Here is a 22295-nt window from a genome sequence, read left to right as displayed (position 1 = left end):
GCTGACTCCTCTCTCCCACTTCCACGTTCCCTTACGGAGTGCAATTTGAAAACCACTGCCAGGTTGGATGCATGAGACAAGTGCTCGGGCCTGGTGCAATGGGAAGACCCAGAGGGATCGGGTAGAGAGGGAGGTGGGAGGGGGGATCGGGATGGGGAATACATGTAAATCCATGGCTGATTCACGTCAATGTATGACAAAACCCACTACAATATTGTAAAGTAATTAGCCTCCAACTAATAAAAATAAATGAAAAAAAAAAATTTAAAAAGAAAAAAGAAAAGAAAACCACTGCTATAGGACCTGCATTATATATTGCTTGTACTGCAAGAGTCAGACCAAGGGAGCACTTACTGTCACTGAAACTGTGTTGAACGAGACTAAATTCCTTTTCACAAAACACTGACAGACTTCAGGATTGTGTTATAGCCCAGGACGATTACAACGAACAATTATCACTGTGTTTTATGAGCAAACTCCGGGACACAGTGCAGGACAGAGGAGCGTGGCGTGTTGCAGTCCATGGGGTTGCAAAGTGTCTGACATGACTTAGCAACAGAACAACAGCAGCCGGTGTCCCTCAGCATTTATAGGGGATTGATTCTAGAACACCATCCCAGATACCAAACTCCTGGGGTGTTCAAGTTCCTTACATAAAATGATACAGTATTTGCATACAATCCACACATACCCTCCGATATACTTTAAATCTTAACTCATAATACCTAATACAATGTAAATGCTGTGAAAATAGTTGCCATCTAGTAGCAAAATCAAAGTTTGCTTTTTGGAACTTTCTGGAATTTTTTTTAATATGTTTGACCCGTGGCTGGTTGTATCTGCAGATGCAGAGCCTGAGGATGTGGAGAGTCAATCGTAAATTAAATCCAACAATATATCAAAAAATAAAACACAATGAACAAGTAGGATTTATTCCAGGCATGCAGGCTGATTCAATATCCAAAAATAAATCAGGGAAATCTACCATATCAACAGGCTAAAGAGGAAAAATTGCATGAGTATATCTACTGACAGAGAAAAATATTTAACAAAATTCAGCACATAATTGTCTATGTAGAAAATCTGAATCTACAAGAATAACTCTTAGAACTAATAAATTATTTCATTGAGGTCAAGGGATGTATTATTGACACAGAAATCAACTGCATCCCTGTGTACTGACAACAAAGTATAACTGAAACCTGAAACTCACAACCATTTACAAACTTTCTAAAGAAAAGCAGTATCTATATGATGAAAATCATAAACTGCTTATGAAAGAAATCAAAGATCTAAAATACGTGGAAGAATAACTGTGTTCCTGGATTTGGACAACACAATGTACTAAAGATGTCAATCCTTAAAATGAATGTATATATATAAAATGCAATTCCTACAAAAATCTCAGCAAGGACTTTTGTAGACATCAACAAGCTTCTGCTAAAATTTATATGGCGAGAGAAAGAACAGCCAAAATAATTTTTAAAAAGAATAAAATGGGAGGAATCATTTTTCTCAGTATTAAAACTTACTGTGTAACTACAGTAATCAAGACCACATAATATTGGTAGGGGGGTAGACAAGGGAGCAATGGACCAAAACACAAACTCAGAAACAGACCCACACAGATACACCGAGTTATTTTTTTTTTTGACAAATGAGCAAAATCAGTTGAATGGAGGAGAAATAATCTTTTCAACAAATGGTGCTAGACCAGTTGAATATCCATAGGCAAAACAATAAAATAAGGAAATATGAATTAAACCTCACACCTTCTACAGTGATTAACTCAAGTAGGACAAAGACTAAAATGTGAAACATAAACTATAAAATTTCTAGAAAAGAAAATCATAGAAAATCTTCAGTACCTAGAAGTAAGCAAAGAGTCCTTAGACTTGATACCAGAATCACCCCTTAAAGGGGGAAAAAATGGTGAATTTGACCTCTTGAAAATGTAAAACTTCTGCTTTGTTAAAACTTGTGTGGTAGAATGAAAAGCCAAGCTACAGACTGGAAGAAAATGTTTGCAAAACACATATCTAGCAAAGGCTTAGAATCCAAATTAAAGAACCAACAAAATTGAACAGTAAAATATTCAAACAATTCAATTAAAAGTGGGCAAAATCAGACATACATTATCTGTATAGTTTATGAAGAATGGTAATTTGGAATGCCAACATAGAGACTCATAACCAAAGAAAATGGTCGTACATAACAACTGGTGAATAAATACAAAGTTATACTTTTTATTAAAAAATAAATAAATAAATAATAAAAGTGGGCAAAAGACACAAAAATTCATTTCATTGAGGATATAAGGTGGCAAATAAGCACATGAAAAGATGTTTAATATAGCTTGCAATCGAGGAAATGCAAATTAAAACCATAAAAACACATCACTACACATTTATCAGAATACCTAAAATTAAAAATAGCAATAACACCAATTGATGGCAAGGATGCCAAGAAATTGGGTCACTCATACATTACTGATGGGAATATAAAACAGTACAGCTACTCTAGAAAGAAAGGTTGACAGTTTCTCAAAAACAGTAACCATGCAATTACTGTATAAACCAACAACTGCTTTTTTTGGCATGTATTCCAAAGAAAAGAAAACTTATATTTACACAAAATCCTGTACACAAATGTTCATAGTGGTCTTATTCATAATGGCCAAAAACTGGAAACAAATGCCCTTTGATACATACTGTGGAATATACTGCTCCACAGGATAAAAGGAACAGGCTACTGATAGATACAACAGCATAGATGCATCTCCAAGAACTTATGCTGAAGGGGGAAACTAAACGTTACATAGGATATAATTCCATTCTTACGACATCTGTGAAATAACATAATTATAAAACAAAGAGCAGATTAGGGGTTGTCTGGGATTGGGGACGGGGGGCTGTCTATGAAGGGGCAGCAGATGGGACACTTAGAGTGTTAGTAAAGTAGCTAATTATAATGGTGGTGACTGCATAGTTACACACAGATATACACAATGAGCGTGGGTGTAACTGGTGACAATGGACTTGCACAATGTCAGTTTCCTAGTTTTAACATTGTATGATAATGTCTCATGTAAGACATGAACATTGGGAGATGCCTGATGCCAAGGACACAGGACCTCCTTATACATTTCTGTGCAACTTTCTGTGGATCTACAATTATCTCAAAATAAAGTTTTCAAAAAATAAACTGCCCAAAGATGATGACGCTCAGTTGTCTAGAATATAGTAATACCTCAGATACTCAAAATGTCCAGTCTGGCAAAACAGAAGTTTAATGTGACATACCTTACATGTCTTTTATCACTTGTGCTGTCGTGTCTGACTCCTTGCAACCCCATGGACTGTAGCCCACCGGGCTCATCTGTCCATGGAATCCTCCAGGCAAGAATACTGAAGTCGGTTGGCATGCCCTCCTCCAGCGGATCTTCCTGACCCAGGGATCAAACCCAGGTCTCCCACAGTGCAGGCTGATTCTTGACCATCTGAGTTGCCAGGGTAGCCCTTTTATCACTTAAATTTACTATTTTCCTTATAGTTTATTAAACTCCAAAATCAAACTTTAAAATCTACCTGTGGGATGGAGGCACTTTACATATTAAATCTGTAATCTGTCTTCAGCCCCATTCCATACTGAAAGTAGACAAAATGTAGTGTTTATAAGCAAGACTCTGGACTTTGACTATACCACTTACCTCCTATGTGAGAAGTCATCCCACCTCATTTCCACCTCAGTTCATTATCTGTAAAATTAGTATAATAATAGTACCTATCTCAAAAGGTGGTGTGACTAAATGAGTAAATATATGTAGAAAGCTTTGAACAGGCACACTGCAAATTTTTGATGAAAGTTAACTCCGTTACATATGTCCTTGTCAACATTGCCATAATGAGAATTTACTTTCTCTCTCATCAATATCCTTAATCAGAGGCCAAGTACAAAATAATGGGCCTCCAGAAGTTTGATGCCATTATTAAAATCTCTTACATGATTTTCTCACTAGAAATCCCTCACTTTCTATATAGTATTTCTCTATATAGTGCTACTGAGAAGTATAAAATGTCTTCAAGTAAACAATCACTGTCAAGGTCCTCACTGAACCAGAAGTAAAAAAACACCAGAAAAAAAAAAAAATCTAACAAAATCACCTGTGAAATTGGTCTGATTTCTGTTTCAAAAAGTTTTAGATAAGGCACCAGACTTGTGGACAGTTACTTGATCTAAATCTCATCTCTTTGAATTTTTATCAAAATTGATTAATTTTTATAAAAAGATGTTTGCAGCCTACAATGAATGTTGCCCTTTCCAAAAAAAAAAAAAAGTTAACAGTACCATCCTCTCCCACCTGATGTTGCTTAATTAAAGCACTCACCATTATATTTTCCCAGTCAAACCAATCGGATCGAACATGCAAATAGAATTCCTTTTGGAGGTGGAGGAGGGAGCAGGATAGGAAAGTCTCACAGAGCAAAAATGTGAGCATTATGAGAGAAGTCATATCACTTCCTCCTTGCTTAATCCTTTCGTTAATGCGTCCACAAATCATTTAAAAGTTCTTCTATGTGTCATGATTTCTTCTGGGGGTTGGAAGTACACCAAAGAGTAACTGAAAAGATAAAATCCCCGTGCTCATGGAGCTCCCAGCCTAGTGGGGAAGGCGGACAACACAAAATTACACTATTGTGAGATTCCTTCTGTGAATGGGGCGATACATAGAGGAGAAGCACTTGACCTTGGTTTGTAGGATCAAGGGACGGGTTGTGACAATAGTGATATCTATGCTGAAAGTGAGGGCAGAAATTAACTGCAAAGCAAGTACTTTTTACTTAAAGAGACTCCATTTTTTTAAAAAACTAAGAACATTTTGAAACACACATAGGAAGGAACTGATGAAGGCAGACGGATTAAAAACTCAGAAGAGAAACGGGAAAACCAATAAACTAGGTTTCCCAAAGCAGAGGTCAGAAGAGAGAGGTGGGAGCTTTTACAGGGGGAGGGGAGGGTGGGAGGGCGCAGCCTGGGGGGGCACGCAAGGAATTCCCAGCAGCAGAGAATGTCACCATGGGGGTCGGAGTTGTTTCACGAACAACTGAAATGAAACAGTCTCCTTTTCTGTGTCCCCGTGGAAAGCAAGGGGAGCGCAGATGCCGTTCGCATCTGTAATAAGGTGTTCTTTAAAAACACTTTCAGGAAGCCAGTCTGAAAAGGCTACATACTGTATGATTTCAATTATATGACATTCTGGAAAAGGCAAAACTATGGAGACAGTAAGAAGATCAGTGGTTGAAAGGAGTTGAGGGGAAGGAATGAGCAGGTGGAACATGGGGGACTTTCAAGCCAGTGAAACCCCTCAGTAGGAGACCATAAAGACGGATACATTTGCCCAGACTCAGGGATGGTACAACAGCCAGAATGAACCCTCATGTGAACTATGGACTCAGAGTGATAATGACATGTCAACATAGGTCCCCCAGCTGTAACAAAAGTACCACTCTGGTCGGGGAGGTTGGTAATGGGGGAAGCTGCACATGTTCGGCAGTGGCGATGTAAGTATATGGAAAATCTCTGTATCATCCTCTTAATTTTGCTATAAACTAAAATTGCTTTGAAGAATATAAGAATTTAAAAAAAAAATACTCTCAGGGCCTCTGTACCAATGCATACATAATGAGAAATTCAAGGGGAAAAAAAAACCCTCAATATATCCTGACACTACCTTTAAAGAAAAAAAAGAACCACTAACAAATTATCTGACCTAAATATCATTAAACCTAACAATAAAATGTTATGTTTCTTGCTAAGAGATCCAGAGTGAGGCTGTCTCTGCTCAGGGCCACACAACCTATGAGCCTGACCTCCTGACCTCCAGTCTGCGATGCTCCCCATTACACCATACTTTTTCTTTTCTCCATTAGACACCGAGAGATCATCTCACTTTCATTTTTCTGTTCTACCACACAGCACCAAAGCCACACTGTGACAGGTTCCCATTTAGTCAATCAGCCAGTTGCCCAGCCCTAGAGAGGCACTGTGAACCAATGTTTGGTTTTGATGTCTTGCAGACCCAGCTTCCCTGCTGGCTCAGCTGGTAAAGAATCTGCCTGCAATGTGGGAGACCTGGGTTCAATCCCTGGGTTGGGAAGATCCCCTGGAGAAGGGAACAGCTACCCACTCCAGTATTCTGGCCTGGAGAATTCCATGGACTATATAGTCCATGGGGTCGCAAAGAATCAGACACTACTGAACTACTTTCATTTGAGACCCAACCTGAGGGCTGGCCACCAGTGGCTCCAAACAGTTCCCTAGAAATTAAAGAGTAGATGCCATTTGTCTCCCCAAATCCTCTCTGTCAGTATCTGTCTAGAAATTGAACAGGTGGAAGTTTATTCCCAGATCCACACAGAGGACCACTTTCCCAAATCTGGAGAGGCAACATCTCGTTATTGAGATGCCCACGTTTTAAGTCACTGAGGCCAGCACTTGCCTCTTTACTTCCAACTATCCAGGACAGATCAATAGGAAGACAGAGCCAGAGATGCTCCTTTGCCTTATGCCCTGAAGATAAGGCATCTTGAATGAAGGCTTCTATTTCCTAGCTAGTGTCTAAGTGAAGGTCAGAGCTAACCACTCTCTAAAATGTGGTACACAAGACTTGGCTTCTTCATACATATTTCCATCTCCCCACTACATCTGCTGCCCCACTCTGGACTCCCACCCTCCAAGGCTTCCTGCAGTACTGTTGTCTTCTCTTTCCTCTCCCAAAGCATGTCCAAATGAAAGCTCTCCCTGTCTCCATGTGTGACATTCAAGCCAAACACAAGCAAAAGTAGTATGATCAATTATTTCATACCGTGTAACAGTACACTCTCATGGGCACTGTTATCTTGTTTGGGGTGTGGTTATGCACAATAGTTCTGTGCACAATTTTGGAGCTACACAGGCCCAGGTCCAAGTTTTGGCCCCATGGCATCCTAGCTTTGTGACCATGGGCAAGTGACTCAATTTCCTGGTCAGTAAATAGGAGATATAAGGATATCTGCCTCATGCAGGTGTTAGGAGAATTAAACGAAATAATAGGTATAAGTGCTTAGAAAGCTCCTGGCACATGAGAAGTGCTCAATAAGTGGTAACAGTTGTTATTTCTGATTTGTGCTACATATCTGAAGGGCAAACAGGGTTTTAAATTTTCATTTTATATAGCAGTCGTGTGACATGCCCAAGGTCACAAAGGAGACCTTGTAGCCTATTATTTCCACCAATTCCCTCTGAGAATATCCTGTTAATCCTTCTCTAACATTGAAAAATAATAATAATGACAACTCTAACAATAATAGCTAATACCATGCTAAATTAGGAAATTGAGACACAGAGAGTTATTTGGCTAAAGTCACCCAGCTAATAAGCAGCAGAGTCAAGAACCAAACCCAGTTAACCTGGGGCCGGCATGCAGACTCTTAATTATCACACTGTAAATGAGGTGCTAGCTAGTTCATTCACTCATTTCATACATAATTCTCAAGTATTAATTTCCAGACACTACACTAGGTTAGGATGCAACAGGATATTAAAATAGTCCTTGATCTCCAACAGCCTGCAACCTAATAAAGGCTATTTGTTGAATGCTGTTTTAGTTGCATGAACAAGGTGTTTCAGAATCACAGAGCAATTAACAGTGTCTGCCTCAGTCAAGGAAGGCTTCATGCAGGAGGTGCCCTTTGGGGAAAGTCTGGCCTCAAGGTGAAGAAGGAACAGGCAGAACATTCCAATCAAAGGAATTTGTGAGGGATTTGAATTCAAATGTACAGAAGTCCCAGGGCCAGTGAGAAGTTCAATGTGGCGAAGTCCATAGTGAGAGTAACAGGAAAGGAAGCTGGGAAAATGAGCAGGAATAGCTTTGGAGAGGTCCCAACCTACTAATTCAACAAGTCTGAATTCTATCCTTGGAGTAATAGAGAAGGGAAATTTACTTTTAGATAGCTGTGTGGAGTACTGTGATTCGATGAAAACCAAGCAGGACCCTATCAGACCTTCCCAGAATAGACCCACCCATGTCCTCTGCCTGCCTTTTGCTGTAGCAAAACTTTAGACAAAAAATAAATTTAATCAGAGAAGTGAAAATGAAAACAGAAAGGAAAATAGTCAAGAAAAACAAAATAATAATACTCCCACTACTGAACAAAGTCAAGGACATTTAGTTCTTCCTCAAGGACTCTAGGTAATGTTCTGAGCCACATCCTTTGAGCTGTTCTGCAGATACTGAAATCCCCACCAGGTGGAAGAAGTTAAGTGCATGCTGCCCACAGCATGTAGTCCTCAGTCTGGTTGGAAACAGAAGGTTGGGATGCTGACTCCCAATTACCTCACCACCAACCAATCAGAAGAATGTACATGAGCTGATCATGCCCTACTCCTTGAACACTATATGACTCCTCACTACACACCACCAGGGCAGAACACACAGCCTTGAGTGCATTAGCCCACTGTGGCCCACTTTGCATGAAAAGCAATAAAGCTATTCTTTTCTACTTCACCACAAACTCTGTCTTTGAGATTTAATCCAGCACTGATGTACAGAAGTCAAATTTCAGCAACACAATCATTTTTAGGATGATAACCCTGGAGGATGATAGACTGGGCTAAGGACACATTATTGGCTAGACATCTAATTAATGACAAATGATCGAAATGGTCTAAGAAAGACATTTCCAGATATAACCATTAGACAGTCCTGGAAGAGTATTTTTAAATATGGATTCTTAAGCCTCACCCAAATGAGTCAAAATCAACAAGAGTGGATTTGGAGGATCTATATATATGTTTGTGGTGTAATGTGTGCATGTGTACACGTGTGTGTATGTGTTGCTCTCCTGCTAATTCTGAAGATGAGCCTTATTTGGAAACCACTGATGTCCAAAGAGACTCAGTGAGAGCCTAGTTAAAGTAGTAGCAGAAAGTGGATAACGAACAAGGACCTACTGTATAGCATAGGGAACTCTGCTCAACATTATGTGGCAGCCTGGATGGGAGGGGAGTTGAGGAGAGAATGGATACATGTGTATGAGTGGCTGAGTCCCTTTGCTGTCTGTCCACTTGAAAATATCACAGCATTGTTAATCAGCTATACCCCCATACAAAATAAAAGGTTTAAAAAAACAAAAATGCTTTGCCAAAAACCTTTCAGGGAGCTTGGGGCTTTTTAGGGCATGAGCCACCCGTCTCCTTGCTAGCCCTGCAATAAAACTTTCTCTGCTCCAAAAATAAGAAAATAGTAGTAGAGAAGATTAAAAGAGGCTTGACTAAAGAAACAATCCTAAATTAAAATTGTCAGGGGCTTGGAAGGGATATTTCACTCCAGGACTCTTGCCTGGAGAATCCCATGGACAGAGGAGCCTGGTGGGCTACAGTCCATGGGGTCACATATAGTCGGACACAGCTGAGTAACTAACACTGTGGGGGGTGTAGTCAATGCAGGATGCTTTTGTGTGAGTCCCAGGAGATAGAACAGAACTGCATCATAGGACCCAAAGTAAGACAAGAGGGACCAGACAATAAACATGAGATCCCTAAACTATCATCTGAACTCTAAGGGTGTATACAAAAGATTTGCACCTATCTATTAGAAGAAACATCACCCTGCCCTAGCTAACACTGCTTCACTCAACACCTCCATCCTTTCTCCTGCTTCTCTGCTCCAACTCCAAATCAGTGTCCCTACTAAAGCCCAAATCTTGTCACTGAAATATAACACTGTGGCTGTTAAAACTTGTTTTTTCCAAGCCTGTCAATTAAAAAAAAAAAAAAGAAAACTCTAAGTTGAAATGAATGTCTTGTCCCCAGTAAATTAGCTACTTACTATTCCCTGACCTATTTTTCCTACCACAGTCTCACTTGATTATTCCAAGCAGACAAGTCTATTTTCCTCCTTTGGCAAGCAGAGAGGAAGGTGGGATGGAAGTTATATATTAAGAAAAAAGTAAGTGCACTGTAGTGCATACTTGAAAGCCTTTCTGAGATAAAAGGACGGAACTTAGCTCAGGAAAGTCACAGTGTCAAGCTTAAATGCTTTCTCTACCGGTGTGCTTCAGCGGGGAGAAAAAGCACATAACCTGGGAAGCTGGTCCGGCAGTTATATTACTGACAGAGAGTTTTATGAGACAATATCAGAGGGGAAATGCACTGAGGTTATGTCAAACCACAGGCTGCACAAAAAGAAAAAAATAATGGGATCATAGAAACAGGGGCAAATAAAGTTGGCAATGAAGAGGGCATTGATTTAATTATTCAACCTTTCCTTTCAACTGCACCTATATGTGGAGCAAAATGTCCCCTCCTATTTCCCAAAGTCACCTGATGCTTAACGAGAGAACCAGGACCTCGAAGGCGAGGTCAGGCAGAAGAAGGCACCAGTCTCCCAGGGAGAAGCCAGGACTCGTCAGTAACGGGTGAGATATAGTGTATAACCCCTCAAATGATGTATTTCAGCCTTCCACTGTGTCTGAAATGGCAGGTGGCAAAGCTCTGACCCCAAAAGAAAACAATTTGCACTGTTCGCGCCTGTGGGAGAATTCATGAAAGAATGGTTACTTTTGCTTCATGCTTTGTAGGCGGCATTAGAGATCACTGGGAATAGATGCAGGGGAAGAGGAAATTTGTGTTTGGTGGGCAGCTCAGTGCATGGAGCCTTGGGGACCTGAAGGCTGTGAATTCTAATTCTGGCTCTGCTGCTAATTTCCCATGAGACTTGAAAGGATGCACTTCATATCTGAGAGTGTCAATTTCTTTCCCAGGAGAGGTGGGCATGAACCTTATCCATAAATGATTATGAAGCAAGTGTTTCATTTAAGTCCCCAGAGCAGCCTATTCCATGGAGTTGTTCTCAAGAGCAGCAAATTAAAATATTCCTAATACAATGAAGCTAGAAAAACCAAAATATTAATGTGATGGAAGATACACATTTTACTTAAGTCTAATCTTATGAGTTTCCCTGGTGGGTCAGATGGTGAAGAACCTGACTTCAATGCAGGAGACCTGAGATTGATACCTGGGTTGGGAAGATCCCCTGGAAAAAGGGAATGGCAACCCATTCAGTATTCTTGCCTGGAGAATTCCATGGACAGAGGAGTCTGACAGGCTACAGTCCACAGGGTTGCAAAGAGTGGACACAACTGAGTGACTAACACTTTCACTTTCAATCTTAAAAGAGCAGCAATTTTCCCCCAGATAATCAAACATCAAATGAGATAAAATGTCAATGCTCTTTGAAGAAACATCCAGCACTATTCAAATGGAAGGCTATGCCATTATCATTACCAAGCAAAATAACAATTATGTGTGAAATCCCATGGTTGTTTGTTACTCTTGTCCTTCAAGAGTTTCAGTTATTCTGTCTATATTTACCCAGTACTTTTTTGAGTCTGGCATTAACTGGGCATTGGGAATGCAAAAGTGAACTGTAGGCAGTTCACATATACTATGAGTCCACTCATAGACCGTATCTAGAATGGGCAGATTTGCAGTAACAGAGGGTAGAATAGAGGCTACCAGGGGCTGAAAGAAGAAATTAGGAGTTGCTGCTTAATGGTTACAGAATCTCTGTTTCAGGTGATGAAAAATTTTGGAAGATAAATGTGGTGATGGTTACACACGTTGTGAATGTACTTAATGCTACTGAATTGTACGCTTTAAATGGTAAACTTCATGTTAAATATATTTTGTTTTTGTTCAGTCACTAAGTCATGTTCAACTCTTTGCTACCCCCATGGACTGCAGTCCAGCAGGCTTCCTGTCATTCACTATCTTCAGGAGTTTGCTCAAACTCATGTCCATTGAGTCGGTGATGCCATCCAACCATCTTGTCCTCTGCTGCCCCCTTCTCCTCTTGCCCTCAATCTTTCCCAGCATCAGGGTCTTTTCCAATGAGGTGGCTCTTCAAATCAGGTGGCCAAAGTATTGGAGCTTTAGTTTCAGCATCAGTCCTTCCATTGAATATTCAGGGTTGATTTCCTTTAGGATTGACTGGTTTGATCTCCTTGCTGTCCAAGATATTCTCAAGAGTCTTCTCCACCACCACAGTTAGCACAGCTTTTTTAAAGAGTTGAAACATGAGAAGATGTGAAGTAAACATGTTCTGACTCCCTCCTGACAAAGACAGGACCCTCACCTCCCAGTCACAAAGCTCTGTTGACATGGATCTTGTTACTTCCTCTTTCTTGGAAGTTTTCTCAAGTTTCTTTATCATCTTGCATCCTGACACTAAGAACCTACTCGATTCAGGGTTATTTCCAGAATATTGAGTATTATCAAACTTTCATTATCTTGGATGTTCACTGAAGCTGTCTTCTCACAGCTGAGTAAATATTCTTCCAACAGGAAGGCTGACAGATGAATTGTCTTATCCCCGCAATGTATTTTCATGTCAGAACTCAGACAAGTGTGACAGTTTCTTCCTCTAAGCTCCTCTTTTGAATAGTTTAATATGACTCAAGGCTCTACCACCTTCCTTCACCTTCAAGACATTCTTTTCCTAGACAATTTGCATTAATAGAGACCATCTCCTCACAGGAGAGGGGACGGCCTCCCAGCCTGGGAAAGAGAGGTGGTTTAACTGGGAGAATCAAGCCACACACTCAGAGAAGCTGAATTATGGTTCCAGTTCTGTTTCCAATTCAACCATAAGATCAAAGCCTACCCCTCCAATTCCCCTCTGTGGAAAAGTACTGATCATAACACCTCCTAAAAACCTCACTGTAATTTAATGAATCAACTCCCGAGGGAATATATTATGAAAATGATTTTAACTGAGCACAATTATTTTAGTACTTCAGAATTACATTGCTTTGGTTGGGATCCAAGACTAACCCAATTTACACTATATTCTACTTAAAGTTACTAGTGTAATAGTCAGGTTGTTGAGTTTAGGGTTCATTTGGCATAATATTGGTTGATGTGTTTGTTGTGTCTCTTTAAGAATATAATTTAGACTTATTTTTATAATGTCAGTCTTGTAATTCACCTTTAATTTCATCTTCACTGTTCACTAATCTGCCATTCTTAAATTCATAACTCACCCTAGATCAGAATTTTTCAACCTCATCTCTAATGACATTTTGAACTTAATAATTCAGAGAATTCTTTGAATTCTATGAAGGGCTGTGATGTGCATTTTAGGATTGTTTAGCAGCATCCCTGGTCTTTTACCCGCTAGATGCTAGTCGCACCTTTTCCCAACCAAAAATACCTCCAGACATTACCAAATGTCCCCTGCAGGCAAACTTGCCAACACCACCACCCCCAATTAAGAATCACAGCCCTAGATCTTGTTTCTAGCCATGTAACTGACAGTGAATAACTACTTCTGACACCACCGCCGTCCATTTGCTTCAAAACTCCTAAATAGCCACAGTTTGTCTCACCTCCTGTCTTTCAAAACACCTCCCCTGCTACAAGGAGTAGAGTAATTCCTGTCCAAGAGTCTTATCTACGTGTATGTATATCCAAGGATGAAATACTCTGAAAAGTGCCTAAAGAAGACTCAATCCCTTAAAAGTCTCATCATTCCTGAAAATATTACACAGGGAATGCTTAAATCGATTTTGAGATGGAGCTTATGGGTGAGGTATAGATAAAAATCAAAACTGGCTAGAAACCTTCACCACAACCCAAAATGAATCTTACCAAAATCGTTCTAGAAAAAAAAATTTTTAAAGCTTTCAGAAATCAAATCATCACTCATTTCATATTGTCTTAATCCAATTTCAGTAAGAATTAAAAAGCAGAAAAATACTGCTTGTGTGCCAGACTCTATAGCATAATCCTCCTAAACTTTTCTAGCAAAAGTGGATTCTTTTCATAAACCGCTCCCGACTCTGTGTGGCAAACTTGTCGACTTTCAGTCTGACTGGAAATATTTTCCACACACTTTCTCCCTGACCCCAGGACCAGCTTCGTAAATTTCAGATGGTCCTTGAGAGACTACAATGTGATTTTTAAATATCGGAAAACTTGAGATTTCAGGAAGCTGATGTAAACTACTTAATGTTTACTCCTTACTTTTGAATTTCCCAGACTGTCTAATGAGCTTCTCAGGGTGTTTCTTCCAATCCCTTGCCAAGATAAACACAGCTATATTGGAGGGAGAGAAAAAGGGGGAAAGAAATTTCTACAATTCTGGGTGCTTTTTACCTCTGCTACCTAAGTCTGCAAATGCGGGAAACATGGAGTTTAGGGTAAAGTAAAATTAATCTCCTAATTTTAAAGACTATGATTACATGACCTGAGGAAATACAATTTGTATTACGTAAAAAATAAATTCTGCTAATTATTTTAATTCCATTAGTAAGTATCCATTGTGCTTTCTAAGGAAAGATGTAAGCAAACAAAAGTCCAAGAGCTAAAATTTCCATTCTTTGGTCTCAACCACCTATCACAAAGCATTAGCGAACAGGAGCTGAAACTGTGTGCTTAAGCCCAGACATGTATTGTTAAATGTGACATGCTCAATTTATCATTAGTTATGAAGTGAAAACGGATGAATACACATTCAATTTAGTTCAGCTGCTTTCTTCATTTATCACACTCTTTCATCATCCATCATCTTCCCCCACCCTTTGGTTTGAACAAATAACACACTTTCATAAGTTTAATCTAATTAATCATAATTGTAAGGTAATGTTCCCTTAATGAACCATACATCTGATTTTATAAAGTTTGTTGCAATTTTAATAAAATGTGTTCCAGATAGAATCTACAAATGTTCTCTTTGAAGCCCAACCACCTAATCATTCCTCTGCCTACCTCAGGCTTCTCAACTCTGCGTGGATGCTCACGCACGCACACAAACACACACCAGCACACTCTTCTTTGTGGGGTTGATGAAGATATAACGATACTGAGAGTCATTGGAGCATGCTGGTCTTCTACAGAACAACTGTTTCAATAAATTGGAAAATGTTCATTGTTTTATGAGGTGAGATAGAAGTTAAGAAAAACAGTTGCAGAGTGAAGGGGGGAAAAAGTAAGGAGAGATGGAAAGGATTCTTCCATTATTGTTACTATTATTATTATTATTAACATGAATTCAGGTCAGGATGCTAACTATGAAGACCAGGCCGAAATATAAAGAAGAAATTGTGGATACTAAATTTGTAGGTACGAAATTATGTTACAAATCCCCAAACCCTCTCTTTCTAGTATAACTCCACAGAGAATCTCATAAGAGAGATGACAGTCCGTACACTGTTGAAATTACACATCATTCCCCATATTTAAGCAGGGGAAATAAAGTAAGCCTCCATCCCAACCTACACAAGCTTTGGTTTAGATGACAAAGTGTCAAAGGACAGTTCAAGCTAGAAGAAACCTCAAAACCATTTTGCTCAAATCCCTTGGTTTAAAAGTGAGGAGACAAGCTGTGAGATGTGAAGGGACCTGGCCAAGGTCATGGCAATTGGTGGCAGTAGAATGTGACTGTGAGACATGCCCGCTGATTGGCACTCCAACATTGTTTTGCATTCCTTTGCATTGATCTGCATTCCTTTGCATCTCAGAGAAAACCCACAAGCCTGGTCCCTGTTTGATACCAGTTGCTTTCTCCTTTATATGAAAAAATCTGGCACATTTTATTTATTTTTTTTTTTTCCCTTTGCTGTGACTTTGGGTGTCTGCCAAACACACACCTGGCCCCCAGGAGCCAGAGAGGCTAAACGTGGAGCAGGAGCTGCTCATCAGATGAAAGTGGAAGTGAAGTCGCTTAGTCCTGTCACTCACTGCGCCCCTTGGACTGTAGCCCACCAGGCTCCTCTGTCCATGGGATTATCCAGGCAAGAATACTGGAGTGGGTTGCCATTTCCTTCTCCAATCTGGCACATTTTAGAAAGAAAAATAGAATCTCTTTAGAGGCTAGACTATAATATTGCTATAAAGGAGTAATCTCATAGCGCTTTTTAAGCCAAGTGCCACAATGATGCTATAAGAGAGGAGATACAGAAGATCCTCTTACAGAAGACAGGACACTTTGTTTCACGTGGGCATGTTGCCTCCAGCCTGGAGTTTTGATTTCCTATTGGGGAAAAGGCCTTCTTCACTGACTCGCTGCTCTCTGCACTCCTCCTCATGGGTACACAGCCTACTTCTCCTTTACAATCTCCTTAGCGACACCGGCACCCTCTGCCCTGTCTCTCTCCTTGTGCTCCTGACCAGGATATTCTCTCTTTTTTTAAACTTTTTATTTTATGTTAAAGTGTAGCCAACGAGCAATGCCACGATAGTTGCAGGTAGACACCAAAAGGTCTCAACTGTACATATACATGTATCCATTCTCCCCCAGACTCCTCTCCCGTCCAGGCTGCCTCATAACACTGAGCAGAGTTCCCTGTGCTATACGGTAGGACCTGGTTGATTACCCGTTTTACACATACATCATTCACATGCCAGTCCCAACCTCCCTAACTATCCCTCCCATCATTCTTCTCCCCAGTCCAGGCTATTTCTTAAATGCCCTCTCTCCAAGTGGTGGCGAGATGATGGCCAAACTGAAGAGTCAATTAATGTAAGTATGAAGAGTAAGGCCTATTAGTCATCCACTCACCTTATGGTTTAAGGGCTGCAGTCACCCAACAGTCCTGACATTCACCTTGGCAAGTGCTTCTCTGCCCAAACACTGATTAAAAACTTCATTCATTATCCTTTGGAGCCCATCTCATTAGAGATCAATGCAAAAGAAATGATCACACACTCACAAACAAAAACACCCAGACAAGGTTTATTTCTTTTTTAGTGCAAAAAAAAAAAAATTGCTGATCCCAGTCCTCTCACACACTGCTAGTAAAAGTGAACGCTGGTGGTCAACAGGAGTGAGAAGCCAATAGAGTCATACTCAATAAAAGCTGCAAATGTTTGCATGCTCCTTGATAGAAAAATTCCAATCCCAGTAATTGTTTCTAAGTAAATAAACTAAGATCATGGCATCTGGTCTCATCACTTCATGGCAAATCGATGGGGAAACAATGGAAACAGTGACAGAATTTCTTTTCTTGGGCTCCAAAATCACTGCAGATGGTGACTGCAGCCATGAAATTAGAAGATGCTTGCTCCTTGGAAGAAAAGTTATGGCCAACCTAGACAGCATATTAAAAAGCAGAAACATTATTTTGCCAACAGTGATCCGTCTAGTCAAAGTTATGGTTTTTCCAGTAGTCATGTATGGGTGTGAGAGTTGGACTATAAAGAAAGCTGAGCACCGAAGAACTGATGCTTTTGAACTATGGTGCTTAGAAGACTCTTGAGAGTCCCTTGGACTGCAAGGAGATCCAACCAGTCCATCCTAAAGGAAATCAGTTCTTAATATTCATTGGAAGGATTGATGCTGAAGCTGAAGCTCCAAAACTTTGGTCACCTGATGCGAAGAACTGACTCCTTGGAAAAGACCCTGACACTGGGATAGATTGAAGGCAGGAGGAGAAGGGGACAGCAGAGGATGAGATGGTTGGATGGCATCACCGACTCAATGGATGTGAGTTTGAGCAAGCTCTGGGAGAAAGTGAATAACAGGGAAGCCTGGTGTACTGCAGTCCATGGGGTTGCAAAGAGTTAAACACAATTGAGTAACTGAACTGAAATAACATGTATCACAATATGAAAGTTTAGAGCATTGTTAAAACAAAATATTAGCAACTATTTAAAATGTTATTGTAGAGAAATGTTAAAAGACCTAAAGAAAGTCACAAAATTTATCATGTTGAACAGCCAGATTAAAAAATAGCAGTATAGTATTATCTAGTTTTTTTTTCATTTTTATGACTATGTTACTTTTAAAAATAATTTGAATAAATAAATAACACTAAACTGTTAGCATTAACTATCTTCATGTATAAGAACTATAGAAGTGATAGTTCATTGATTAACTGTGCAAATTATAACCATCTATTTAAATATCTCTTTTCTATGAAATTCTGAAAGCAGGATGTGGCCTGTGTTGTTATATTCCCAGTGCTTTGCATGTACCTAGAGAGTCGTGAGAGCTCAACAGATACCTGTTGAATGAGTGAAAGTGATCTTTATCTTTTTGTTTATGCTCACTTATATTTTTTTCAATTTGTTCCAGTGGGGATGTATCCTCTTACAATGAGAAAGAAACAATAAGTATTTTTTTTTTATTGATGTTGTTTTTGTTCCCATTGCCTGCTGTTGTGTGCATCAGTCGTGTCCAACTCTGCAACCCCATGGACTGTAGCCTGCCAGGCCCCTTGGTTCATGGGATTTTTCAGGCAAGAATATTGGAGTCGGTTGCCATTTTTCCTCCTTCCTGACCAGGGATTGAATCCGCATCTCCAGTGTCTCCTGCATTGCAGGTGGATTCTTTACCTGCTGAGCTATCAGGAAAACCCTGCCTACTATTATTCTCTTTCAGAGTCTAAACTTTGGAATACTTCCCTAAGAAACAGTCACAAAGAATGTTCTAAGGAAACTAGTGAAAACTCCATTCATCTATATGTTGGCAGAAATTAGATAAGCAATGTATACATTTGCAAATCTTATAAGCATGTTTTCTTTCAATCCATAATTAACTGAACAGTTATTATGTACCAAGCATTCTAAAGCTCCTTGAGATAGAGAGAGAAGATGATGAATACAGTGAAGAAGAGAGTGAAAAAGAACCTCTTTGCCTCCAAAGAATTACAAATTTTATTCGAAAAACAGAACCAATAAGTGTGTAATTCCGTATATGACAGAATGAGATGTGATACAAGAGAGCTATAAATTAAATGCCATGATAGAAAAGAATGGAGGGGTTAGATGGTGATAGGAAGTCAGAGGAGGCTTCAAAGAGGGGCTGACACCCTTGAAAGATCCATAGTTGAATTTTGATACATGGAGAAGAAGGAGGTCTTGTCTACATTTAACCTTGAATTAGAATAAAACTAATTCCCAATAGCCTGGCATTTAATCACTGCAGAATCAAAAGGCCAAGCCGACTCACTAAGCATTCAGGGACAGATTTTCTTCTCACCCAGAGGGCATGCAGCAGCAACAAATGATCAACTTTGCCCCATAGTTGGATACCTGTCCAGCCCTCACCTGCCCAACCTGCAGAGGAGCAGCAAACAGGTTCTGGGCATTCAATTCATTTTTTTCCAAAGCATTTATCACCACTTGGTGATCATATTGTTATGTGCTCATTGTCTGTCTCTCCCAGGTAGAATGAAAGCTCCCCAAGGCAGGGATTTTTGCCTACTTTGTTCACCACTATATCCTCGGCACCTAGAACAGTGCCTAGGATATGGGAAAATGAAAATGAAAGCGTTAGTTGCTCAGTCGTGTCAGACTCTTTGCAACCCCATTGGCTGTAGCCCGCCAGGCTCCTCTGTCCAGGGAACTGGAGTGGGTTGCCATGCCCTCTCCCAGGGGATCTTCCCAACCCAGGGATTGAACTCACATCTCTTATGCCTTCTGCATTGACAGGTGGGTTCTTCACCACTAGCACCACCACTATAGGCATGTGGATTTGGACTGGTAGATTCCGAACACTTTAAGGATGGAGCAGTTTCAGAGGCTCCCAAGTTCATTACCCGAGAAAAGACCTTAAAGGCCTGGCTCCAATCCCTCAGAAAGTCCATCAAATTCATTCATTTCTTTATTCATTCTTCTGTGTGTTCACTTAATAAGCATTTATTGGTTCTTGACCTATACGAACTATTGTTGTAATGAAGAATTTGTCTTTGTCCCAGATTCCTGAGGACAGCTTCAAAATGCTTGCATTTCCTTGAGTGGTAGGAGTGTCTTTATTACTCATCATAAGTCCTTGGACCATTTCTGGGTTTATACTAAGAGCATGACTCAGAAGAGGGGCTGGTCATGCCAGAAAAATCAACCATAGGGCAAAAGGTTGGGGCTTTGAGCTAGGTGGTATCAGCCCAAGCTCCACAAAGGAAAGGGTGGTTAGAGATTAAGTTCAACCACATGGCCAATAATTTAATCAATGAAACCCCAATGACAATCCTGGATACTGATACTTGTGTGAGCTTCCTGGCGGGTGAACACGTAGGTATGCTCAGAGAGTGATGTGCCATGATTCTGTGTGTCAAGGACATGCAAGTTGTGTGTGGAAACCTCTCAGACATCACCCTATGTACCCTGTGTATCCTTTACAATAAAACCATAATTGTAAGTACAGCACTTCCTGGAGTTCTTTGAGTCCTTCTGAAAGTGAAAATGTTAGTAACTTACTCATGTCCAATTCTGTGACCCTAAGGACTGTAGTCTCCCAGGTTCCTCTGTCCCAGAAGGATTTCCCAGGAAAAATACCAGAGTGGGTTGCCATTTCCTTCTCCAGGGGGTCTTCCCAACCCAGGGATTGAACCCAGGTCTCTATTGCAGGCAGATTCTTTACCATCTGAGCTAGAGTCTTTCTAGTGAATTCTCAAAACTGAAGGGATATTAAGAACCCCTCAATTTATAGCCAGTTGATCAGAAGTGCAGGTGGCCCGTGGACCCCCAAACTTGTGGTCACTATCTGAAGTAAGCACAGTCTTATTGGGTTCAGTTAGTTCAGTTCAGTCACTCAGTCATGCCCAACTCTTTGCGACCCCATGGACTGCAGCACGGCAGGCCTCCCTGCCCATCGCCACCTCCTGGAATTTACTCAAACTCATGTCCATTGAGTTGGTGATGCCATCCAACCATCTCATCCTCTGTTGTCCTCTTCTCTTCCCACTTTTAATCTTTCCCAGCATCAGGGTCTTTCCAAATGAGTCAATTCTTCGCATCAGGTAGCCATAGGATTGGAGTTTCAGCTTCAGCATCAGTCCTTCCAATGAACACCCAGGGCTGATCTCCTTTAGGATGGACTGGTTGGATCTCTTTGCAGTCCAAGGAACTCTCAAGAGTCTTCTTCAACACCACAGTTCAAAAGCATCAATTCTTCAGCGCTCAGCTTTCTTTATAGTCCAACTCTCACATCCATACATGACCACTGGGAAAACCATAGCTTTGACTAGATGGACCTTTGTTGGCAAAGTAATGTTTCTGCTTTTTAATATGCTGTCTAGGTTGGTCATAACTTTTCTTTCAAGGAGCAAGCATCTTTTCATTTCATGGCTGCAGTCACCATCTGCAGTGATTTATTGGATACTATACCCTTAACCTCTGACCCAACTCAGACTTAAAGGGCTTAAGGTATTCTCCCTTTACTACCAGTAGAAACCCAAAATAAAGGTAGATTTTGGTGATCAATTAGTTATATTACAAAGTAGGGATACTTCCTGTGGCAGAAGCCTGATTTCCCCTCCTGTCACCACCATACCAGTAAGAGGACAGGAACACCAGGAAGTCACCTCATGTTCACCCAAAGCCAACAACCCTGATTTGACTGAGGGCTGCAACTCCAGCATTCTCTTGTGTGTGTGTGCATGTGTGTGTTTAGTCGCTCAGTCATGTCTGACTCTTTGCGACCCCATGGACTGTAACCCACCAGGCTCCTTTGTCCATGGGGATTCTCCAGGCGAGAGTACTGGAGTGGGTTGCCATGCTGTCCTCCAGGGGATCTTCCCTACCCAGGGATCAAACCCAGGTGTCCCTCATTGCAGGCAGATTCTTTACCATCTGGGTCAACAGGGAAGCCCAAGAATACTGGAGTGGGTAGCCTATTCCTTCTCCAGGAGATCTGCCCTATCCAGTGATGAAACCCGAGTCTCCTGCATTGCAGGCAGATTCTTTACTGTCTGAGCCACCAGGTAAGGCCATATAATAATTTCAGGAGATACAATTATATATATATATATATATATATATATATATAACTTCTTGCAGAAGAATTAGTTGTTGGAATACTAGGTGAAATTCCAGAAACAAGTTTTTCAATTTTAACTGAAGTGTTTGTCCACATCAAAATTTTCAGTACCCTCTTCTAGGTAGAAAAGACAAAAATGCTCTCAGAAAATTATCTATAACAGAGATGTCAGTGCAATCCATCATGCCCAGAAATTGGCATTCTTATCTTAAACAGTGATACATATAACATCATGTATAGATCAGGAGGTAAGAGAACAAGTCTGGTAATTTCTTAGATGAAACCTTATGCAGTTCATTTATCTTCAGGAGTCCATTTTCTTGTCTGTAGAATGGGGACAACAACCCATGCCCATATCCCTTAAAATACTGTTGTAAAGAAAGTAGACGCTGTTGAAAAGTATGCTCACTGTCAGAAGTGGGTTATAATTACAATACATCCCAAGAAAATATTGAACTTGAGTTTGTTATTATAAAATAGTTATTGCATATCTTAT

Source organism: Cervus canadensis, chromosome 26 (genome assembly GCF_019320065.1).
Source record: "Cervus canadensis isolate Bull #8, Minnesota chromosome 26, ASM1932006v1, whole genome shotgun sequence".
In the NCBI taxonomy this organism is placed as follows: Eukaryota; Metazoa; Chordata; class Mammalia; order Artiodactyla; family Cervidae; genus Cervus; species Cervus canadensis.
The sequence above is the reverse complement of the archived record's forward strand: the minus strand, read 5'-3'. Positions refer to the sequence as shown.